We start from the raw sequence: 26948 nt of genomic DNA, 5'->3' as shown, positions 1-26948 counted from the left end.
GGAGAAATTCGCATGTAAATAAAGAAAATATCTAAAATAAAAAAAAAAAAGAATCATAATACTGCTGTCAAAATAAGAATGTTCTTAAATTAACTAGATATATTGCTCTAGAAAAAGAGTGCTTGCTCTTAACATTAATAATATAACAATCCTTCTTTGGCTGATATGAATCTATTCTGAACTATTAATATGTTCTATTCCTGTGTTATATGATCTAACTAATTTTATTCATAGATTTCTTGGTATATTTTTCTTGTTCAACACTTATCAGGATAAATATTGTTTCAATCCTTGCTTAATTAAATCTTTTAATACATTTCACATTTAGTATATGTGACAAAAAGATGAAGTAGTTATTTGATCAGCAATAAGTTTACAACCATGGACAGGCTTCTATGAGTGGACAAAGTGCTCATATGTGTGTCTGAATACACAGTGTTCATTTGCAGTCACAATCAATCTGTTATTTTTTTCTACCTGAGAAATCATAGAAGGCACATATTTGAATCTCAGCAAGGTTCTGAAAAAGAACAATGTAATGAAGTTAAATTTTCTTAATTTATTTCTTCTTTCCAGGAACTGATTTTCTAACGTGTCTATGTTTAAGTACATAAAGGACTATAAACATAAAATGACGTTGACACTTCATATTTGTTGTAGGTCATAGACTAAACAAACAACTGGAATTACTAAATATTTCTCCCCAATGATTCATATATAAAACCAGGAAGGAGGCCAACAGAAAGTAAAAACAGGTAGAGGAAGGTAGAGAGTCAGCAGAAAGCACATGAGGACGGAAAGAGGAAAAATGGTGGAGAAGGTATATATGACAATTGGGAACAGCATGGTAAAGTAGTGAGCAATATGAAGGGGCAGGGAAATCTACTAAAATCACTTTATTGCAAAATACCATGTTATATAATTGTTGCATGTTAAATAAAATACTTTAAACAAAAATCAAAATAACAATACAAAACATTTTTCAAGTGCCTACTGGAGTTGGTAGTTGGGCACAGGGCACCAGGGGCCAACGGGCAGTGGACTGTGGGAAAAGGATGTGAGAGAATGACGGGTGGCATCCTGTCAGAGGTCTGGTACTCTGGGCAGTGGTTATGGGTGTCTGTCAGTGCGCCCCACTCCACTGGATGGACATCTGGATTCCAGTCCTCAGAGACCGGGGGTTGGGGTACAGGAGAACAGCTGTGCTGGGGGGTGGGCGGTGTACTTGGGCCTCACAGAGGCCAAGGACACAGGTTCTAATCCCTGGGTATCGCAGGCAGTGCTCGACACCACAGAGGAGCTGAGAATGAATTGGGGGCCCAGAGCAGCTCACTCTGCTCTAGGGTCAAAGGGAGAGAGGGGACAGGAAGGGAAGCGGCTGCAGGGAGAGGTTGTTCTCCATCTGGTCTCCTGGCTGCAAACCCTGGACCAACATGGCACATCTAGTTGAAAGGAGGCAATGCATGGTCATAAGGTGTTTTATTATAGAAATTAGGGAAAGAAGATTGTAAAGTAGGGGCCAGCCATGGCCACGTGGAGAGAGAGGGAAGGAAGGAGGAGAAAGTAAAGATAAGAAGAGTAAGAAGCTAAGAGGGAGGAGGGAAGAAGAAGAAGAGAGAGGGGAGGGAGCAAACCACACCTTATATGGTGGGTTGGCCTACCTGTCTATGGGCGGGGCATACCTGGCTGTGGTCAGTTTACTGAGGTTGGAGTCCAGCCAGAATGCTAGGAGCTTGGGGCATTGTCTATGTGATAGATAGTACAGGCTAATGGAGTTGGAGGACACGCGGAGTCAGCCATCTGTGTCTAGAAGCATGTCTTCACTGTTCAGTCCATTGTTGAATCTTTCACTGGGTCTCCAGGAGTTAAGACTCGCTCAACCAAACCACAGACCGAGTTTCACAGCCCAACAGTTGGCTATCCCTACTTTACCTCAAAAAATTTGTACTTCCATTGCATCTCCCGAATCTGATACATAAGCAGACAGAAAAGACTCCTTCACTTCAGGGCTTACTCACTCTCTGCCATTGTTTTAAAATTATATCTAAAGTAAAAATGCCAATAATGTTCCAAATGAATAGCAATTAATGGTAATTGAAGAACTGTATATATTGTAAAATCAATATAATACACCTTACAAAGATACAGATTCTTGGTATAAGCATCATATAATAAGTGAAGGCCCATAAATTTTTATGTATCTATATAGAATCAAAACACAGATATTCTGAAGCCCTTGATTTAGTTGTACTGGCTTTCTTCAATTATTCATAAATGACACTAGAAAGGAGACCAACAGAAAATAAAAATAAGTAAAGAGGAAGGTAGGGAGTTAGCAAAACAATATAGAAAAATGAAAGTATTCTTGCAGTTGGATTGGTTGTTTCACATAACACAGGTCAGGTATAAGAATACTTTGCAGTTCTAGGAGTTTCTTGGTACTTAACATATGGGGTTATTGAAAGCTTTGTAGCTCTTGGACTGTTATCACTACATTTATCATGATGCAAATGCTTGATAAATTGGAGATTTCAACGGAACACATGATTTTCTGTAATTATGAAAAAAAAAGTTTGAGTATCCTTAGAATCTTCAAAAGACGCCAAGGATTTGTAGGTCAGAAATTAGAATGAGATGAAGACACCAATAGGAGGCAGAGAGGACAAGGCTGGTAACTCCTTGATACTGTGACAAGTCTAAGTGTCAGTAATCATCAAGTGCTTGTTCTCCGATAGCCATGAGTTTGACGTCACTGAAATCATCAGAGCAGACTTGCTCACAGACATTTAAAACTAGAACTAGTTGGCCACAGTATCCTTAGGAGGTTAGTCAGTAGAGAAATTACTAACTTCTTATCTAACCTATAAAGATTGAAGAAATGTAGTTAGGAAAATAACAGTCTAACGCTTTAATATTACGATTAAAATTAACGATTTTTTTTTTCCCCAGTAAGCAGTAGGTGCAGAATCAACCAAGCCTAGGTTAGGATGACATGAGGAAGAAATTCCTTATATTGTTCAAAATGTATGTATTAATCTTTCTCCCAGCACTGCCAAAACATGGATTTATTTTTCTTTACCATGGAAATAGTACAGTAAGAAAACAAAACAAACAACAAAAAACCAAAGAAACAAAGCAAACAAACAGACAGAAAACATACTTTAGGAACTCATCATACCCTGACACTGAACTGGCATGAATTCCAAAGCCCAGCAACTTCAGTGTCATTTATCCATCAGGTGAGCTAATGGAGTCTATGCTATCAATACTGTGGTATGTCTGGACCACTTCATGAAAGAAGTAAGTGTGTCCTGAAGCCATTGTGACTTTTTTCTATTGTTCTTTTGCATGCATTACTGGATGCTATATACAAAAATACAGACCAATTCATTAGAGTATTTTCCTGAAGTGAGATTTGAGATCTGCTCGGTTAGAAGGGCCAATAATTAGTGACAGTGTTGTATCTACAAAGATACTAAAGGTAATAGCAGTATCCCATACGTGGAGGAATCATAGATTCCTGAATACAGGAGTAGAACATGGAAGCCAAACAATTCCCTCTATCCACACTTACAAGATTCCTATAAACTGTAGTCTTACATGTGTCAAATAAAATGCTATAGCAATTGTGAATATTAAAGTACATGAAAATTTGGATGGCACAGTGTAACTTGATAATCACCCGCTCCCTTTCTCGTGAAATATGACCAAATGCTTATCAAATCTCTACTGCATGGATTAATGATGCTATACTCATTTCTTAGCTGTCATGCCGTTTGAGTGCTCATGTAGACTTCTCAGTGTGTGCCCAAAGAGTCTTCTATTACATAGTCTCTTTTCGAACGCTTTTGAGAAAGACAATAAACATATTTTTTTTCCTAAATAAGCCCTTTCCAAAGAATCAACATGAAATTGGGAGAAATTAGGGTTAACTAGTGAACCTATATTTAAAATGTCTAAGTTAAAGATATACTTAGTTTTTGATGCTCAGAATGCTGCTGACCTTGAGGGAAGAGCTAAGTGAAATATTGATGCAAAAGTTCTACATTTTAATAGAAATAGCACTCTTTTAATAGTGAAAGCATTCACTCAATACTCACTTGACACAGAGGGAAAAAATAATTGTTTTACTTTGTAATGTGGTTTCTTCAGCAAGCAGTCATTGATTTTTCTTCTCTGTGCAAGTTTGATCCTTGGTGCTTTGGGAGTTGGAATAAAGAATTGCCTTCAGTTCTTAGTTTCCATGATCTCTTGATATATTCAATAAAACAGTCATAACCTGTCATACAAAATATCAGGCCTAATAATATATGAGAGGAATAATGTTCTAATCCTTAAATAGGGATCACAGCACATAAAATAATTATTAAAATGAATTGATTGGCTCTACCTTACAGTTTCTTACTTATTATTTGTACAATGAGGGTCAGAAACTTTTAATTTGTAATGAGATCTCAAGTAATGAGTTAAATATACAATTTCAAATTATTATTTTGATGATATTTAGTTGAATACATTTTTAACTTGTTAGATAATGAAGAATTCCAAAGGGACAGAATGTATGGTTTGAAAATAATTAAACATTACCATGTATAGGGGAAATTAGAGAATTTTATGAAATACAATGCATGATGAAGAATATTGGAGAAAAGTTGACCACTCAACCTTAGATTTCCTTGAAGGGAAGACATACAATTTTTCTGTCATACAATTTGCTACCTTGCTCACTGTTTTGATGATGTAGGACAAAATGCACAGTCATAGGCCATGAAGTTTAATTTGTTTTGGAGGGCTAAATCACTAAAGCTGTAGACATTTACTAGTGGACAAAATAAAGAATATAAAAATTTGTGCCATGATTGTTGTAGCTTGGGTATATATACTTACAACCAAATTCTCATAAACTGAGTTTGACCTAAAACCTCACAGTGAAAAGAGGAAACTCATTTAAATTGTTGCTGGCCCTCAACAAGGATGCTATGATAGTATGCACCCATACACATCCACATACATATGATGCACACATGTATATAAAAAGAAAAATTCCAACAAATAATGATTTAAGGTAAAAACATTTATTTGATTTTTGTCCATACAGTATGTACATTCAGACTTTTCCTGAGGTGATGAGTATGAGAAACTAAAGTGGAAATTTCTGGTTTCTTTGGAGAGTCAGGTTATAATAATGTTTCCCTGGGGCAGACAGGTGAAAGGATGTTTTGCTACAGCAGAGGTGAAAAGATGTTTTGTTACAGCAAACACGTGAAACGTCTCATGATGTTTAGAAAGAATATGAATACGACCCCACAGTACAAACTTGATCATTGGTTCACTTGGCTTTGCCTTCCTAGTCTTTGCTGAGGACATATGACACGTGTGCATTTGTTCACTTCACATTGTGTTGCTGAGTTTCACTTCTGGTATCTTCATAGTGAGAAAAATCACCAAAGAACTTCTTGTGAGGTTACTGCAGCTTCTTCGTGCTTCCAGCTGGCAAGCCCCCAGTTTCTTCAAGGTTGAACTGCCCTTGCTGTTTCATGTGTGTGTTGTCTACCAAGTGGACTGGACTGCAGCTGCTGATTTTTGAATAAGGTTTGCTAGTGGACAGGACTGAGAACAACAAAGATTGGAATCACCCACAAAGAAGTATTCCTAAATAGGTCCATTTCCCTTATATCCTAATAACCTTTCTTTTCTGCTACCTCTTGTGGAAGCTGTGCTAGAAAGAAGGTTGAACCCTTATTAAAATACATTGTGAAGAATCAATACCTATAAGAAACAATGTAATGCTTAAGGTGATAATAATAGAGTATAGAAAGTATAGGGAATTTCAGAATCACTAAAAAGGCAAGGATATTATAGAATGTAGATTCTAACTAACAGCAATGGGAAATCCTACTGGAATGTCCAACAGAAGCAGAGAAATTATATCCAATCTTCGTTTGAAAATCTATTTGATTAAGTTGCATTTTTAGTACAGTATCACTGAAGTGATGTGAAACTTTTAACCAACAGCAGATTACTTTGAAAATACTCTGCCCCTTATTAATGAAGTTGAGGATATTAAAGAAGACATACCATAGAGGAAAGGGGATCAGCTTTGGGAAAGCAAACTCTTATAATACTTCGTTAATTCAAGATAGAGAAAAGTGACCTTTAAAAGCAGTATTATTACTACTAAATATGTATCAATCATTACAGAATTCTTTCAACCATTTAACAAGTAAGGAGACTTTTTTTCTACATAAAAGTACTTTTTTTTTCAGATGTTTTCTAAATGTCACATAAAATGCTCATGGAACAAAGAAATGAAAGATCAGAGTATGAAATTACACTCACAAAATGAGTTCTTGAATACTTGATGCAAGCACAGGAAATGTGGTTCCTAATACTGTGTCTGTGCTTGAATTTGCTGTGGAAAAGAACAGCTCAACCATTCTTTTTCTGACAAAGGATCGATTACTATGTCAGCCTACACTAACCACACCTATGATCACCATTACACATGTGCATATAATCGTGTGGATGTCTCACAAGCCTTCATCACAGATGAAGGACCACAGGCAATTTTTGGCCTGGCTGCTAAGTGGGAGAGAGTCAATATTTCCCAAAGATCAGAGCTGATATAATATCTAGTCCTAAGTGGATAGCTCTAAACTCATAGACATAGAAGAAACACCGTATGAATTCAACAGCTTGTATTTGGTAATTTATATGTGTGTCTGTATTTGCAGTAATTATTAAAGACTAGGAGCAATAACTTGAAAAGAGCTTCAGATGGGTATGCTGGATGATTTGGAACAAAGAAAGGTTTAGAATTATTAAAATAGAGTATTATTTGAAATTCTAAAAAATAAATTTAAATTAAAAAATAAAATAAGAGATCAAGGACTTCCTTTCAGGAATGGACCTCTTAAAATATAAATCAAAACTCCGAACTTGTCAGTCAATCTTACTCAGATATTGGGGTTTTCAATAGTTTTCTACAAATGGCAGTTATATAATTACCTGAAATAGCTTTAATACATTCTTGAAGATTTGAAATTAGTGGAATTTTAGTTTAAATAAATTATATAGAATACTTTCAAGATGGAGCTGTCATAGTAAACACAGTAACTAAGAAAGAGCTTGACTTGTCTCTCTGTGTCACTTCTAATTCAACAAACCAAGGATTTTATACTGAAAGGGAAAAAAAATCTCCTGTACATGTATGCAGCGCTGAGCACCACCACTGTCAGGACAAGGGTTCCTGTACATGCATGCAGCGCTGAGCACCACCACTGTCAGGACAAGGGTTCCTGTACATGTATGCAGCGCTGAGCACCACCACTGTCAGGACAAGGGTTCCTGTACATGTATGCAGCGCAGAGCACCACCACTGTCAGGACAAGGGCTTGCTGACTTGGCTTGGCTTTCCTTGCTGTGATATAGCTGCATATTCTTTTGCTTACACTGCTGTATTGCTCAAATTTTATGTATAATGTATGAAGAAGCACAAATGTGTATTGTATCTCTTATGTTATGAACTAAACAAAAGACATTCCAATATTAATAATAAATGAGTAAAGACAGTTTACAGTAAAATAGGCATTTAAATATAATATGCAGAAGCAGCTCTGAAAATATTACATGCATTTGAAGCTTGTGGACAGAGGACTCAGTTTTTGTTAATATATATTCAGCATCAATATAAAATGTGTAATATGGATTTATGTATGTGTACGCTCATATATAAGCTTAATATAATCACTCATGTTTTTTCTTCACTCACATTTAATATCTGATTGAAAGAAACATATCTAGAAACTAAAACCTGAGATCTTTAAGAAAAATATAACAGGTAACATGAAATAAGGATCTGTAAGTTGAAAAATTGATTCAAGACTTCCTTTAGGGTTGTGTATTTCTTGACATCGGGTGAGGTCAATGTGACATTAGCTTTAACATTTTTTGGAAATGACATAGGAGCAAATGGCTTTAATAGGAAATAAGTTTAGTGTAACTTCTTTCAATTTAATATTTAAGTAATCTTGGAAGTCATCCAATGCTGAATTATATTTCTAGAAGCATTAGTTCTCAGCACAGTAGCCTGACTGTTGTGCCAGATGGACCATGGGGATCTAAGTTACAACCCTGACCATGATGCCGCACTTGCTAAGTGATGGATGCCCTTCAATTTTCTCTTGGCTAATATTGATTAGATATATATTGAAATTATATTTAATGATGTTTCAAAAATAAGTTTGAGTCATAAATCAAAGGAATGCTCTTTGAACTGAATATTGGCCATTTTTCATCTGTGTAATAGCTAAATAAATATTTAAAGAAGAAACAGACTGTGATCAGGCAAGTATTTTTAAAGCAGTGCACCGCCGCTTTCAGGATCAGAGATATGTGGTTGTTTCTGCAGCTCTATGTGCATTAAAATACATTTTTTATTGTATTTTACATTTTTCTAAAATTTCCCAATCACTAAGTACTTTGCCAGAATTTAGATAAATTTTATACCTGTTACTTTATTTTATAATCTATCTTGTAACATTGCTTCTTTTTCTAAGCCCTGTTGTTTTTTTTTAAATATATTTATTCTAGACCAAATATCACTGTGGTTGAAAAATATACAATTTCAGTATTTTATCTACATCTAAATATAACTTAATTGATTACATTTATTTTTACTTCTCTTTGATTTCCAAAATTAGAAATCTGTTTAAAGTCTTACAAGATAGTTTCATTTCTGTTGATAATCTTTATTCCAACATATCAATTGTAATACAAAAATATCTTTGTATTTATCTATCAAAGGTATTCAAACTGAAAAACACACATAATCTAAAGGCTTCAAATAAAACAAATATTTAAATTTGTCTTGGCCATATTGTAAATGCATTATACACTTTATGAAACAGATTTTTATCAGTAATTGTATCTCTTAAATTTCAGATTTACAGCACAATTTCTTCTTTTATTTTTTATTACATTCATTAGTATCCAAATGATTTCTTTGTAATTTGTTTCATATGAGGTCATGTTTTAATTGATATTATTTATGTGGATAAACTTACTTCCTTTATTTTTCATAATAATCTGATCTAAGTATAATTTCCTTAGTAATTGAATATTATATTTTAGTGTAATTTCACTACTTTGAAAAATAACAAAAGTAAATTATATCTGTATTTTTCCATTAGACATAAATTTTTTTGCATACTTTGTGTTCTAGGACTGAAAAACCTGACATAGTTGTATTACCAGTTTATATCATTTACTACATGGTGAGTTGAGACCAGCAGGAGGTATGTAGGCAGACCTTGTTTCAGAATCTATACTGGTAATGTAATTGAGTGCTATACTGTTTATCAAGCATCTTAAACCCTAGTCATAAAAAAATGGTAATCTGGGTTTTATGTGTTACTTTTACTAACACATAAAACATTGACTGTGGTGCTTTGTATGAGAATGGCTTCCCCAAGGTCACATATATGGATAATTGATCCATAGTTGGTGCACAGGAAAAAAAGGATAGAAAATCATATCTAGTACACAAAAAAAATAGAATTAACAAAAATCAAGTCAATATGCCAAAAAGCAGTCGATGATGTTAGATGCGAATTGCCTGATAATAATAGTGAATCCCTTTAGTACTTGAAATTTTACTATGAGCATTAAAGGAAGAAGGAAATTAGCCCTCGATCAAATGTAGGGTCAGTAAAGATCTTTTCCCAATTTGTTGGTTGCCATTTTATCCTACTGATAGTGTCCTTTGCCTTACAGAAACTTTGTAATTTTATGAGGTCCCATTTGTCAATTTTTGATCTTAGAGCATAAGCTATTGGTGTTCTCTTCAGGAAAATTTCCCCTGTAACTCTATTAAAAATGGGGTACAGAGCTAAACAAAGAATTCTCAAGAAGCTGAAGGGTTTGCAGCCCCTTAGGACAAATAACAATATGAACTAACTAGTACCCTCAGAGCTCTCAGGGACTAAAACTCCAACCAAAGACTACACATGGGGAGACTCATGGCTCCAGCAGCATGTGTATAGCAGAGGATGGCCAAGTTGGTCATCAATGGGAGGAGAGGCCCTTGGCTCTGTGAAGGTTCTATGCCCCAGTGTACGGGAATGCCAGGATCAGTAAGCAGGAGGGGTGGGATGGTGAGCAGGGGGAGAGGGGAGGGAACAGGGGTTTGTTTTATTTTTATTTTATTTTATTTTATTTTATTTTATTTTATTTTATTGGAGGGGAACCTGGGAAAGAAGATATTGTAAATAAAGAAAACATCTAATTAAAAAATAGGAAAAAAATATTTAACTGAGAAGTATTAAATGGCTGAGAAGCACCTAAAGAAATGTTCACCATCCTTAGTCATCAGGGAAATGCAAATCAAAACAACCCTGAGATTCTACCTCATACCAGTCAGAATGGCTAGGATAATAAACTCAGATGACAGCAGATGCTGGTGAGGTTGTGGAGAAAGAGGAACACTCCTCCATTGCTGGTGGGATGGCCAGCTGGTGCAACCCCTCTGGAAATCAGTTTGACAGTTTCTCAGAAAATTGGTCATAGTACTACCTTAGGATCCAGCTATACCATTCCTAGGCATATACCCAGAAGATGCTTCAACATGTAATAAAAACACATGCTCTACTATGTTCATAGCAGCCTTACTTGCAATCAGAAGTTGGAAAGAATCCAGATGTCCCTCAACAGATGAGTGGATACAGAAGATGTGGTACATTTACAGAATGGAGTGCTACTCAGCTATTAAAAACAATGAACTCATGAAGTTCTTAGGCAAATAGATGGAACTAGAAAATGTCATCCTGAGTGAGATAACCCAATCACAAAAGAACACACATGCCATACACTCAGTAATAAGTGGATATTAGTCCAGAAGCTCAGAATACCCAAGATAGAGTCACAGAATAAATGAAGCTCAAGAAAGAAGACCAAAGTATGGATAATTCCGTCCTTCTTAATAGGGAGAACAAAATACCCATGAGAGGAAATACAGAGACAAATTGTGGAGCAGAGACTTAAGGAAAGGACATCCAGAGACTGCCCCACCTGGGGATCCATCCCATATGTACTCACCAAACCTAGACACTATTGTGGATGGCAACAAGTGCTTGCTGACAGGAGTCTGTGGTAGCTGTCTCCTTAAAGGCTCTGCCAGTGCCTGACACATACAGAGGTGGATGCTCTCTGCCAACCATTAGACTGAGCACAAGGTCCCAAATGGAGGAGCTAGAGAAAGGATTGAAGGAGCTGAAGGATTTTGCAGTCCCATAAGAGGAACAACAATATGAACCATCCAGTACCCCTAGAGCTCCCAGGGACTAAACCACCAACCAAAGAGTTGTTCTTTTCATATTACCTTCCCTCTTGACTTCAGTCATCCACCAGACTCCTAGCAGCCTCTGTTTGGGGGCTAACACCTGGGAGCTAAGACAGATGCTCTCTGTTGACTGTTTGTCTCTGAATAAGCCTCCTGAGCATGCCCACTGCCTGATTATGCCAGCCTGAAGATCTTCTGAACCTGGGGACTTTGGCACCTGAACTTGCTTTGTAGTGTAATCTAGAGACTTGTTTTCAGTTTCTACTGTGACTATAAAAATCCTGGTTTATTCTCAATAAAGTGGAGCCTTGATTGGGATGCAACTTGGCTTCGTGTTTTCTCTTTGCATTTCAAACCCTTTCTTTCAGGTCCTTTATTCCCTCCTGGCTGAGTAGAATCCCGTTCTTGAAATTGCAGGCAGTTTCACTTTCACATTTTACATTGGATCCAAATTCCACCTGGTAACATTCCACCCAGATGTTCATGCTCACAAAAGAAGTGTTACTTACTGTGCCATCCCTGGGTTTCCTTGAAAAGTCACAGTTATTTTGTCTTTTTTTACAAGTAGATGCATTTTAAGAGCAGAAAATGTTGATGTTAATGCCCATGTTTATGTGGAAAATATTATGCGGTACCACCCATTTAGACAAAAATCTGTATAGGTAACTAATGACTGCTTGGTAAAGTAGAATTGAACACTCTCAGAGTTGAGTCAAGTTGATAGTTTTAGAAAAGAATGGATAAGCCCTGAATCTATACATACACACACAAACAGAATCAACAAGTAGCATTTATATATTTGCACACACACATACTGTAGAAATTGAGCCAAACGGAGATACCCCATAAAGATACCAGACAGCAAGCAGTCCACTTATCCTTAAGACAAAGGGGGTTTTTAGAAGAGTTTACCGAGCAAACATCCATCCTCAAGGAATGCAAGTTTCCAAGAGACATTCCCTGGGAGAGAGGATCTCCCCCACCCATCCTGAGAGTCACAGGTGTCTTATCCTTACCGGGAGGAAAAGTCAATAGAAACTAAAGAATAATGAACAAGATAAAGTGTAACTACCCATGTTGTAAATTGTAACTTTGTAAGTTGTAAAACTCTGTTCTGAAATGGTATAAAAGCTTAGAGCCTTGTTTCCTCTTGGTCTCTCTATCTAGTCACCATTACAGAGATGACTCTGGTATACCAGCTTCAATTAATAAATTAACCTCATGCTTTTTGCAGCGGTCTCTTTTTGGTTCTTCGAGAATGGGGTTACCCACGCCGGTTATTACAATACTCTCTCTGTGTGTCTCTCTTTCACACATAATCATACACATATGCACAGACACAAACACACAAACACACACACACACACACACACACACACACACGTAATGATCTAAGAAGAAGAGATAATCACCTGCAAAGGTGTAGAGGCATATGTAGACTTGTAAGTAGAATGTCTCAGAGGTTCTGGAGGGATACAAGAGATGTAACTTTACTTCAATTAAAAGCATATTTTTTAAACAAAAAAAGGTTTTTTTTTAAAATTTCAGGTGCATTTTATTGATATAATACACAAATCCAATGACTGTATAATTTTTAAATTTGATAACTTTGGAGAAATTCATAGAGGGCTACCTAAATTCACTGATTTTTAACATATCATAAATGTTATTTCTCTCAGATAATTTATTTTAGATCTACCTTTTCCAGTAAAAACATTTAAACAGAAGCATTTACTTTAAGTACCGGTTTAGGTACATCTCTCAAGTATATTGTTTTCAATTCTATAAAATTTGAATTTCAATTATATTTTTCTGAAAGTCCATGAACATTGAATAACTATTATTCTTCATTCTTGATTTGATCTACACATTTAAAATTTTTACTCAGATTATGAAATAAAGATCTACATAATATGGATATGAAATATATTAGTATAAATTTGTTTCTTATTTATGATATTTTTTAATCTATTTTGAAAAAAGTTAAAATATAATCATATGATTTTAATCTTTATCTTTTTCCCCTAAACCCCTCACAGGTCTTTGCTTTGCCCTCAACACCTCTGCTAAATCCCTCTCAAATCCTTAGACATTTTGTCTATCGTTACAGATGCCATTCCCCCCCCCCCCCACACACACACATATACACCCAAAGAGAGATGGGAGAAGAGAGAAATAATAATAATTAAAACATATATAAAACTACTGAGACCATTCAGAGTTTCTTCTGTGTGTATGTTTGTGTGGCTGAATACTTGGTTTTATATCAGTAATTAGGAGACTCAGCCATGAGGAAGGCACTTTCTTTCTCCCTCAATAAGCATTGCTTAGTTGTCTGCAGCTCTTTGTTTAAAGATCAGACCCATGACACTTCACTCTTCCGTTTTAGCAAGTCTATTGGTGTTGTTTGGATCTCAATACAGAAGTCCTGTTGATGTGATATCATGGGGTATAACTTCCCAGTCACTTATAGAGACACAATATCACAGTTGACTTTCTGTTCCTCTGGCACTTCTAATTTTTCCACCTCATTTCTAAGATGCCCTCTAGGTCTTTGCTACAGGAGTTCTGTTATAGATGTATCCTTTGGAGCTTTGCACACAAGGATACATTTTTCTTTGAGTTTTGACCATATGTGGTTTTCTGTCTGGTGAGGAGTGAAGTACACAGATACAAATGGGTATAAGGAACCAATCATCCTCAGGAAAGCGTGACAAAATTGGTTATCCAAGATCTTGGTTATCCAAGATGGAGTAGCCAGCCTTGAAATCATCTACATAGAAGTGACATTAGGTAGACTTGTCATGCTGTATTTTCCTACTGAGAAATTATATTTATGCATATGTGTGCATTTTATATTTATATATTATAATTATATATGAAATTTCCCAATAAGAAAATACATATATATTTAATATGTACATTTAGGAATATGAGTATAAAAATTCCTAAATTAATACACATATGTATATTGAAATAAAGAATTTAAGAAGAAACAAAAAAGATTACATGAGAGGATTTGGAGGGAGGTAAATGAATGGTAATATGATGCAATTATATTTTAATTTTAAAATACTATTTTAAAAATTAGATATAAAGAAAAGTATTAGATATAAAATTAGATCTAAAAAATAAGGATTTAGAATGAAGTTAGACATTATACTAGTTATATAACGCAGGAGGAATTTGTCCTTTGCTAAGAGGGATAAAATCACTAGTCCATAGAAGTTGTCTAGATTTATACTATGAAGCATGATTTCTCTCCTGTTTAGCAAGTTTTAAGTTCTATTAGACAGCAGTTGGTTACCAAGACGATGCATGTGCCACCATTGTCTAATTGACATGTCTTGCAAGGCTGTTCAGTGTTGTAGTTCAGCAAATCACAGCTAGAGTAACAGTTGATGGTCTGTCCTTTGGCAGATTGAATATTACCTTCTGGTAATGTAGAAGTTAGTGCTCTGCTGGCTTGTAAGTCAGTCCCTGTGTAGACCAGGCTTAACTCACTGTACTAATAACTAACTGTATAGCCTCTAATATTGCTAATCCTCCTTTCTAATCCCTCAGAATGCTGTTATTACAAGTTCTTTTCTTTTCTTAAGACAAGCCCTCCTTTTAATAAACAGGTAAGTATTACTGCTAATAAGAAACCATTTAAACACCTTTATAATAATGGTAAGATCACTTTCCTGAGGTATTCACATACAACTGCATCACACAAAGGAAGTCTAGTATTCTCTAAGAAATTAAACTAGAAGTATTAATTCCTCAGTAGTTCTACACAACACTGTGTGTTTTATGATATCTTTAATAGATATAAAATAATTTAACATAATTTTGATTATGAAAATTTCTTGAGTAGTAATATGCTTTTTCTTCTTTACTCATGTATATTTCAGTAAACATTATTATTGTTCAGTTAATTAGTCCAAAAAGATTAAATCATTAACCTTAAGTTTAAAGGACTTTAAATCATTTGTTTGGTTTATTTAATTTCAATTTTTCTTCCTCTTAGAACAAGTATCTGTAAGTTATTGAAAAAATTATTTTTGCCAGGAAGTGGAGGTGGGTGGGTTGGTGAGCAGGGTGAAGGGAGAGGGGATAGGTGGTTTTTGAAGGGGAAACCAGGAAAGGAGATAACATTTGAAATGTAAATAAAGAAAACATCTAATAAAAATAATGGAAAAAAAAAAGAAAGTTGGAAGGAAACTTGTTGAGAAGAATGGTTTCATGGGGAGAAGAAGGGCGATGAGTACTAAGGATAAGAAGGACTGTACCTCCTTGGATATATGTATAAAATTCTTAAATAAATTTTGTAAATTGAAAATATCTGCTACTTATGTAAATTTGAACATGTCAGTCTTTTGAAGCACTAGAACACAGTAGACTCTCACTCTTGAGAAAAGGGAAACAGAAATCTCATCAACAAAAAATTTCTTATTCTTATTAAGATCAATTGATTCATTGTAAATTGTAGAGAAAGTGTTTTTCAGAAGTCACATGATACGTTGGATAGTGCTATTTTCTTCTGATAGTACTTGTCTTTGTGGGGGAAATTAATAGTAAGTTTATATTGCTAAATGAAGAGATAAGTAACAGTTGACATGACTGCAGCCAACGTAAAATATTTGTGAGAATTTCATGACTGTAAAAAAGTATTCCAAGCTCTTTAACTGGCCTGTTTTAGTTTGGAAGTTTTGTAAATTTAGAATTTTGTATAGATGAATCATCCATATACTTAAGGGCAGGCATCTAAAAGCTCATCTTCCTGTCTGCCTTTTCTTCTGTACTGTGTTAATTTTCTTGCTACAATCATCAGACATGTCATAAGTTAAGATAATAGACTCAGATCATTTTGACTAGTAAGAAGATTCAATAAAGAAAATACACCTACTTATATGGGCAGAAAAAGCAGTTTCTGAGAAGCTTGTTACCATAGTACCTCCTTAATCTATTCAGCATTTTAGACAGAAAAGAACTAAAGAAAACACACACACATACACACACACAAACGTTTGATCAAAAATACAGAAACTGAATTTTTGCAGCAAATGGAAACTTTGAATACAGGATCTGCTTTAAATCTTGCTTTACTTAAAAGTAAACAGGAAGCAAATTATTTAGAAAATTAAAGGTAATCAAGGGTGGTTTCTTATACTTGTCATCCTCGTGCTAGTTAGACAAAACTAAAAACAAGGTTTACTGGTGTAAGACTTGGGTCAGCCTGGCTTATGTTTTCTAGGTCACATCATTCATAAAGTTTAACTCAGACATAGAATGAGTAAATAAAGGTTAGGATACAGAATATTTCACATACTGGCAAAACATTACATTTCACCACCATGCGGCATTAGAGGTGGTACAAAGAAAGCAGCACAAGCAGATGTGCACTCTTACAAAGCATAAAAGCTTTGGAGCATAGATGACCAAGACAGGTGTGTTCATCAGGCCAGTGGCTGAAATATTTCAAACCTAGATTGTCACTGAAAATGCCAGTACACAAAGAATGTGTCCTAATTTAACATCAATTAATATCTAGTCTGATATGCTTTCTCAAAGAAAAGATTCTTTCTTCACTTTGTATCTATTATGGCTTTCCAAACAGAAACCTGAACTGAAAATTTGAGTCACTTAATGTTAGAGGAAAATCTGTCTCTGGTGTCAGTTACGATCTCACTAGGAGTTGAGCAATGCCTTATGTATTCTTTATTGAAATCCCCTTTCTTGATTTCAATGATACAGGCTATGTGTCTTACATTTATTATTGTTGTTTTCAGACCTTGATGATGACAGGAACTTGTTTTCAGACCTTGATGATGACAGGAACTTTTGGGAGTCAGGGCTTCAAGATTAACTCATGAGAACATTGCAGATCATTTTGTTCTCTGTGTGCATTAAATTGGGAAGGTAGGATGCAATGATGTAATTCTCACAATAGCTCTATTATGTTGTTACACTCATTTTAAGTAAATGATCTGAAAGAAATTTTAGTTATTTTGCCTTAATGCTAGATCACATGACTAGTGAACACTTCTCTCTGATTCTGGCTGAGTCAAATAGGTTTTCAAGGACTGACAGTACAATGAGAACACATGATAGCATCTTTTTAAGTACATGTGTATTATGCTTTCAAGTTTATTTGTAACTTCTCCTGGATCTTCCCACTCCTATTAAAAATAACTAAATTCACATTTTTATTGGACTACCTATTTTATCTGCAATCTTTTTCAGTATAAAGTATTAGAAAAAAGGAGCTCAGATATAGATTCAGCACAACATAGGTTAGAACTTAATTTGGAATGAGGAATGTTAAAAAAAATATCTGTGGATTAAGTTAATCTCCACGCTCTCTGGGATGTTACATTATTTTACTGATTATCATTTTGTATGGAAAGTCACCTCAGTGAATTTAAAAGTTTGACAACTAAGATCTATTGTGGCAGATAATCTCTTAAATCGATGAAGCTGAACTAGAGCATTATCAGCAGGCTAAGTGTCTGGTGCCTGTTTTTATTTGTCAACTATTATTCCGATGAACACTGTTGCCTACTATCAGTCTTATCCACTGTTGTGACAGCACTTCCTTGATAGGGGATGGTGGTCAGTGTTTATTGCAAAGAGCACATTTTTTAATATGTTCACTTCCTCTGCAAAACTCACTTCTTCTGTAACATGTCAAATTTGTGTTTCCTGAGTAATTTTCTCCCTTTCTATAAGGCCAGATCTGCTTCATTTTTGAAAAGTTACCCTTAATTTTCTCTGATGGAAGTACAAATCTTTTCTTTGACTCTAAATATCTTTAATAAATAGTAGTGCACTTAAAGAATTTTCATTTACGTTCCTGTGACATCTGACAAAACAAAAGAAAACAACTCCCTACATACACACACACACACACACACACACACACACACACACTCACACACACATTAACGTTATCAGGCATAATGTTTCACATCTCTATTTTCTTTTGGGGGTTATTTACTTTATGTGTCAGAGTATTTGCTTGCTTGCATATGTATTCACCGTGTGCATGAATATTGATTGATGTTAGTTCTAGGTGCCACAAGGAGAGAGAGAAGCTCACCAAGATGCTAAGCTTTCATTTCCCAAAGAAGCAGATGTGGTTCAGCTTTCTCAGAAAAGACTGACACCCAGTTAGCTCACACTAGTTACTTTATTCAAACATTATACAAGGTTAATTGGGGTTGAGAAAGGTTCCAGCTATGAAAATTATCTTGCCCTTGCTTCCCTTGGGAGCAGGCAACCCATACAAATCTCAGTCCTTTTTGACCATGGCTAGCCATAATCAAAAGAAGAGGAAGGGTACAAAAATGAAAAAGGGGGACTTTCCAAAATATGAGGAGGGGTATAAAAAAAAAACAGCGGTGTCCCAATAGAATAAATATTTAAAAAGTATAACAGAACACACCTTTATAGAGCATAGAATTTCCCAGCAGTTACATGCCAATACTATTATCTCCATTGTTGAAGAAAAATCAATTGCTGGATTCCATGTTCTGAAACATAGCCACATTTACAAAATTAAATGGTATTTTACAGAGCTCATCATTAAGAATGTTTTTTATTTATCTTCAGAGGAAATAGGTAATGTTTTCAGTTTATACATAGCAGCGCATACCCATCCATAACTCACATTCCAGAAAACCAAATGCCTTCATGTGACCTCTGAATGCATAGCTTTTTATTATGTAAAATGAAATAAAATTATCTCCCACGGTTTTACATGAGTCACAAAAGAAACCTGTTGCTTATATTGTAAATAAAGAAATATATTTGTCTTTTTAAATAATAAAGCCTGTATTAATAAATGTATAACATCATTTAACTTGACCTTAACTCTGTTTTCATTGGTCATAAATTACATTAAGTGTCAATTAAAATTATTCTGTTGGTATGCAAAAGTTTAAAAAAACAGTTATGCTTTCTAATCTATACTTAGAAGAGCAGCATACTCTGAAGATATATTGCTTTGCTGAGAAATAGATACACAGCCTCTTCCACATTTATGTAGCATGGTAGTTTATCTGTTTACTCATTTACTGTCATCTAGATACGATTTCAGTTGTCTGACTTCTAAAAGAAGAACACTGGAACTGAAGGGCTTTGAGCTACTTAGAATTTCTACTTAAAATATTCTTTTGTAGAATTCTCAGGGCTAGCCTCAGTCTTAGCTCATTGTTCCTTTCCAGGACAGCTGCAGAAAATAGGGCACTAGCTCAGCTTTTTGAAAAGGCTAGAGCATCATGCAGCTTCTGTGTAATGTATATCTGGCTAGTGCCTATTATATGCCATGATTTTGAAATTGAGCAGCAACTAAGCCACACATAAATCTGTAATACCAATGTTCCTATTTGTAGTTGGAGAGAACAGAAAGTGAGCTATATTTTCAGAGTGATATAAGTGACTTCTGATGTTCACTCTAACATGTGCATGGCTTACAAGTTATCAGTTCAGTATTAACAGCACAAAAAGCAAAAACCACAACAGGCAAATTCAACACTTCCTGTGTTTATATGAAAAAATGAGTCACAGTCCAAATGATTGCTGTGAAACAAGAGTGAAGCAAAAATAGTTAAAGTGAACACTTGTCTCATTCACTCCACAGGTGTCACCTGGTAATATTGTAAACTTAACCAAAATTTAAAGAGGGGATTTTTGACAAAATTGGAAATAATTCAGTTTTAAGATGAACCTAAAGAAAAACAATAATAATGACTACTTTAATGTACATATTCCAATTATACAAAGAATTAAGTTATGATGGTTAGGCTTAGTCCACACCTATTGACGTTGTACATTTTACTTACTAATGTTAAAAAAGATAGCGTTACTTTTATCTGTACTGCACGCAAATACCAATAAATGTCAAACTGTGAAGTAAACAGAAATGTAGATAAAAATATTCTATTTCACAGGGTTCCAAACTAGAAACAAAGCCTGAATAAAAATTGGGACTATATTTTACACATAAACTACTTTTAATTATGTTTAATGTACGTCTTTTTTTGGCAGTGTTGTATTAGCCTGCTTTGCAGTCAGTTCATCATCATTGATATCAGAGCTTTTATCTGGGTTTGGTGTTTACATTTGTACTTTGGTAATGAATAAAGTACCTTCAATACCATGGAATTAGTCTTTAAGGGGCAAGGCTCTAGGTAGGCACCATATGAAATTCTCAAAGAGTTGTGCAGGTGTTGTCTTTAGCAATAGGATCTTACTGTTAGTTTGCTGAGAGCAACCAATAGCCTTGGCAATAGCATGAGTGTTTTCTGATTTTCCACTTAGACCCTTTTGCAAACAACTCAATTATATGTATCCTGCATAATTTTATTTTACTCTTTTAATAAGCTCCAAGTTCACCACTGTCCAGAAAGCCTGGATAAAATGGAGAACTCCCTTCACTGGCAAAGCTTCCATTCTCTGACCTCATCTGGGGAATTCAAAACCCCTCACATACCTCTATCTATAGAGTGTCATATAGCTTTGGTTAAGATTATAGGTACAACTTCCTTTTCCTGATAATAATCCATTTAGCAGACACCTGACATTCCTCCAATGCCCCCCCCCATACTAATGAGGTATTTTGGTAGCTAACCTTTCAGCCAATGTCCTTTGTCCATTCTGGATATTCTAGCCCCCACTCCCCAATTGTATAAACCTTGAATCACCTCATATAATGTTGTTCTGTATCCCTGCAGCTGGTCTTTGTGTGTCTTCATTATCATATGTACTCATGGGGCTTCAGAACCCACTGACCATTGTCTCTGCTTCCCATGCCTTCTTAGTCCTGTATCAGTCGATGATCCCAGGGGGCAGGGAGGATCACAGTTATATTCCCAGAAATGAAAGCTTACTTTGGTGACTAGACATGTCTAGTAGAGGCTCTGTTTCTCTTGTTTTATGGTGATTTCATTTAGATCACATACATACAGATACACACACAGACACACAAAACATACATATATACATATTCATATGAAAATGAGATACTATATATTATATGTATATAGTGTATATATATACCTATTCTGGATATATATATATGTATACATATATATATATATATATGTCATATATCATATGACTATTTTGGTTGTTTCTAATTGCTGGCTATTATGAATAGATCAATAATGAACATGGTTGAGCAAATGTCTCCCTGGTAGAGTGAAGCATCATTTAGTTATATACTCAAGAGGAATTTAACTGGATCCTGACATAGATCTCTTATCAACTTCCAGAGAAACATCTCACTAATTTCCTCGGTGGTAGACCAAGCTTGCATACTTACCAAGTGTCTTAGTCAGGGTTGTTATTCCTGTACAAACATTGTGACCAAGAAGCAAGTTGGGGTGGAAAGGGTTTATTTAGCTTATTTTTACATTGCTGTTGATCACCAGAGCAAGTCAGGACTGGAACTCAAACAGGTCAGGAAGCAGGAGATGATGCATAGGATATGGAGAGATGGTTTTTTATTGGCTTGCTTTTCCTGGCTTGCTCAGCCTGCTCTCTCATAGAACCCAAGACTTCCAGCCCAGGGACGGCACTACCTACAAGGGGCCCTACCCTCTTGATCACTAATTGAGAAAATGCCCCACAGCTGGATCTCATGGAGGCACGTCCCCAACTGAAGTTCCCTTTTCTGTGATAACTTCAGCCTTTGTCAAGTTGACACACAAAACCAGTCATTACACCAAAAATGGATGAATATTCCAGCATTGGAATATTTCTTTTTTGTACATGTATATTACTCTGTTTTTATTTCTATAGCTCTGTAGTACAATTTTAGTTTGGAAATCATGATACCTCTAGCAGTTCTTTTATGATTCTCCATCGGTTTAGATACATTGGGCTACTTGTATTTCCATATGAAGTTCAAAGTTGTTCTTTCATGATATGTAAAGAACTGTGTTCGAACTGCATTGAATCAATGGCCATTCTAATATATTAATCCTGCCTATAGTTTAGCATAAAAGATCTTTCTATTTCTTGATTTCTTCTTTCTTTCTTCAATGTATTAAATACCTTTAAAAACATTTAATATACAGGTCTTTCACTTACTTGGTTCATAATACAATTTTATTTATTATTATTGTTCTCTGTCTTTCTCAGGGATGGCTATCATATATTGATATATGATATGATTTCTCTCAGATTTTCAGTGTCATTTCTTTTCTAGGTTTATTATAATTATATTTTTGTAGATGATAATGTTATCTGAGATGGCGGTGTTCTGCACTGGCTCTTATTTGGCTGCTCCAGCATGGCTTCTCCTGGATGCAGCCATGCTTCCTACCATTATGGTAATGGGCTGAACCTCTCAACCTGTAAGCCAGCCCTAATTACATACTTTCCTTTATAGGAGTTCTCTTGTTCATGCTATCTTTTCAAAGCAATAAAACCCAAACTAAGATAACACATATGCACCTACATTTCTCTGATTCATAAACATGGAGAAGGATCTAATTTAAATTTAATATTATGCATTAGCCTAGCTTGTAAACACTTATGAATGGTAACTACAAGGCAATGAGGTTGATAGACCATTTTCTTCAGGAAGGTTAAAAAAAAGTAAAGGAAGGTTGATGCAGAGTAGGGTATTAGGTCTAGTCTTATGAGTTCTAAAAGGTATATTATTAACTAATAGAACAATTTTTTCCTGAAAACATCTCAGTCTTTTACAATGGAAGAAATACTTTCCTAAGATTGCATCAGTATAGTTTTCTTCTGCCTAGTGTAGTGCTGTGTTCCTATCAGAGAAGACCTGGGTGCTACTTTTTAGGAACAGGTACTTAGACTCTGGCATAGATAACTAAGGACAAGAGACAATCAACTGGAAAAAAAATCATTGAGTTTTATAAATGCTCAAAACTTAGCAAAATCATTGAATTAGACTGTCATATGTGTTTATATGTGACATAACCATTCTTCTCAGTCAGTAAAAAGGGTATCTATGGATATAAGTATTTCTCATCATGACACATATTTTTTTAATTAGATATTTTCTTTATTTACATGTCAAATGATATCTCCTCACCTGGTTTCTCTTCTGAAAAGAAAAAAAGAAAGAAAGAAAAAGAAAAGAAAAATAACCTGTTCCTCCCCTCTTCTCCTGCTCACCACTTCACCCTCTCCCACTTCTTGACCCTGGCATTCCTAGGGGAAAAGGTCAATTCTGAGGATGTATTGCTTAGCTTATTTGAAGTCTCAGAGTGCATGTTTCACATGATGATCCTATTAAACCATACTTAGAAACTTGGTCTTTAATAGTCTTTATTATGCTATGGACATTCTGAGATATATTAAACATTATCTGTAAACTGCCATGCAGTGGATTTTACTAAAACAATGGAATTTGAACCATGTCCAGTGTTCCATCTAATTTCCTAAATACATGGAATCCAGAGAGTATCTGAAACAACAGACTCATCTTAAGTATTGTATTCTCATGTCTGCTACTTTAAATCATTAATATCAAGATATACACATGATCTTACAGGTGTTGTTATTCACAATAAAAGACTTTAAAATTTTTTCTGATGTATGATTCTGTTACTCTTTGATGATACCTATGATTTTTCCAAAGTATAACGCTAGTAGTGAAGATAATAAACACATACTTTAAATGTTGGGCACAGGTAAACAGTATGTTTAGCAAAAGAAGGCAGAAGTAATTGTCTGACATCCAATGTCAGACTACATTGAAAAGCTTTCAAGGTCTCATACACACAAGCAGGCTGTAATTTAAAATGTCATTAAAATTTCAATCAAATCTCAAACATTTACATAAAACTAAACAAGATTTTTGACATAAATTAACATTACTCATCATCTGTGTGTCATATTTCATTTGACCTTCAACAATATCAGATAGTTGAACACAAATATCATGAAAAGTTATGGCTCTTAACACTATATTTTAATTTATATTTAAATATTTGAGATTATTATTTTCTTTCTTGAGATTCCCAATGTTATCAAGAACATAAAACTCTTAAAATTAGTACTCTAGTTATATTTAAAGGCTGTGGGTTATAGAGAGAATATCATAGGCCTGTATGGATATGAAACCTATTAATAATAAATCTCCTAGCCTATGTGTTAGGGAGAAAATAGGAGTTGAGACATCTGGGAAGAAAAATGTCAGGCATAGAAGATTCTCCAAGGAAGATGTAACAAGACAGCCTCATAGTTCCTGAGCACAGGTAACCAGCCATTTGGTAGAATGTGGGTTAGACTAAGTGGGTTAATTTCAGTTATGATCTAGTTAAATTGTATACAGCCAAGGTGTTTGTACATATATTTTAAGTCTGAATCTTATTTCTGGAAGCATGGGACTGGGAGGATGAATAAAATCTAACTTCTACAATGGATTTTTGAGATTCTGTGGAAGCTCATATAGAATCATTCAACAAAAGGAAATTTCTTGACCTAAACAAAACTTACCTTACTTCAACTTTCAATTTTATATGTACTCAACATTGATACTGAAAGTGTAAAATATTAGCAGAAAACCTTCAGTAAATTAAAGCATAAATTTATTACATAGAATTAGTAGATAGCTACAAAAAGATTACTAAGGAGTAATGAAATGCCTAAAGGAGTCATAGATTGAGCATGTAGAAAAGAAGCTTGATCTCATCAGCTAAGATGGGAGAATAGAAAAGTTAGTAGCTTGCATAATGTTTTCCTAAAATCAAAATTCAGGATGAATGAAAGAAGTAAGTATGTCATCAATCACTATGAGACAAAGAAATGATCAAAATGCCACTGGTGCTTTAACAGAAACCTGGATTTAGTGGTGAAACGGATGCGATTGGAGGACACTTTATTGCTTAACTAGAGAAAAAGGTGCTCCAAACCACGCACAGCCAAGTGTGTCAGGTCAGGGAAGGCAAAAGAAGCACAATAAGGAAAATCCTTTACTGTGGTTTCTTGAGAGATGTAGTTGAGATAATACTAAACCCTTAGATTGATATTCTGAATATTTCTTGTAGAAGTCGTCTCTTCTTGTCTTTTACTTTCACTACTGTCATTTAGTACACAGAAACCAATGCTCTGCTATAATAGTTATAAAAGATTTGTTTGGTGGTAAAGTTTTTTATATTCTTGTTCTCTATATGAGTATGTACTAACACAGAAGGTTTTTATTATCTTGTAGTTACTACCTGAACTCTTTTTATTTTATTTTTAAGATTCATTTATTTATTTTTTTGTATACTGCCAGTGTCTTCAGACACACCACAGGAGGGCATTGGATCCCATTACAGATGATTATGAGCCACTTTGTGGTTGCTGGGAATTGAACTCAGGACCTCTGGATGAGCAGTCAGTGCTTTTAAATGCTGAGCCATCTCTCCAGAACCCACTACCTGAATTTTTAAAAGCAGTTTTACCAGCATTAGTCAATGTTCAATATATTAAGGCTTCATAATATAGATAAACAAATTTAAATTACTAAAATAAGTTTTTGTGCTAAAAAGTAAAAGAATAGTCCACTGAAATGTTAAGGTGGCATAACAAACCTTGTTAGAGCTACTGCTGACCAACTGATTCAGTCTCTCTGAGATGCTGTTTGAACTCATGATGGAGTTCCCTAGGAGAGTGTTAGAAGCTGGGCCAATCCAAGGCTTTCTCAGAGGCTCTGATGAAAGAGCCAAGGAAATGATAGCTCTGTATCCTTGTCTGAGGACAGACTGGGAACATTCTTATCTGCAGCTAAGTACAGGACTTTGAAGGAGTTAAGGGTTTGATCCCTGCAAACCTAGCTTTCATCCTTGAAACACTGTCCTTATCAGTCTTAAAGTAGTGGTGTCTGAGGTAACCTGTGTTCTCTTTACAACACTGCTTGATTTAGCTTTCAGTTGACCTTGGCCTGCTTCCCCCCGAAACAATATGGACCATTCTGTACTTAATAATAAACTTGCTTGGTCATTAGCTTATGCAAGGACTCCCAGTCACATTTTGCTTTTGTTTCTCTTACTTCTAAACTACTAGCCATTTAGAACACTTATTCCTGTGGGTTCAAGTGAGCTAGGCCAGGAGAACTCACTATTAAGAGATGATTAAAGTATGCCGAGAGCCTGTAACACTTGTGTGAAAGACATTGTACAGGTGAAGTAACTCAAGCAAATCATAGAGGTGATATTTTGAACATCCCAACAACCAGGTTGCCAGACACTGCAGGAGCAGAGAGGATCAGAAACAGTATTCCACTCATACAATGTTTATTGAGCACTCTTGATTGCCCCTGCTTAGAGCATCCCAGCAGACAAAAAAGAAAGTATACAAGACACATCTCCACAGTCACAAATTAGAGGATTTAAATCTAAAACAGGATTATTTCATAAGTGTAAGCTGACACACTGAGCATTAATGTCTGAAATCATAAGTTGTTAAATTAAATATTTACTCTGTCACACATGAAACATTGCACATATGAACTGGATTTTGACTTCACACTGAAGTACCTACATTTCGGTTTACCCTTATTTCTGTTCATAACTTACACATAATGAGTATTCCAGTTAGAACTAAATTATTTAAAGACTTTTAAACTCCCTTTTGTCATGCCTAATGTGATTTGTAACTA

This window comes from Mastomys coucha, unplaced genomic scaffold (genome assembly GCF_008632895.1).
Source record: "Mastomys coucha isolate ucsf_1 unplaced genomic scaffold, UCSF_Mcou_1 pScaffold9, whole genome shotgun sequence".
Classification (NCBI taxonomy): Eukaryota; Metazoa; Chordata; class Mammalia; order Rodentia; family Muridae; genus Mastomys; species Mastomys coucha.
Note: the sequence above shows the minus strand (reverse complement) of the source record.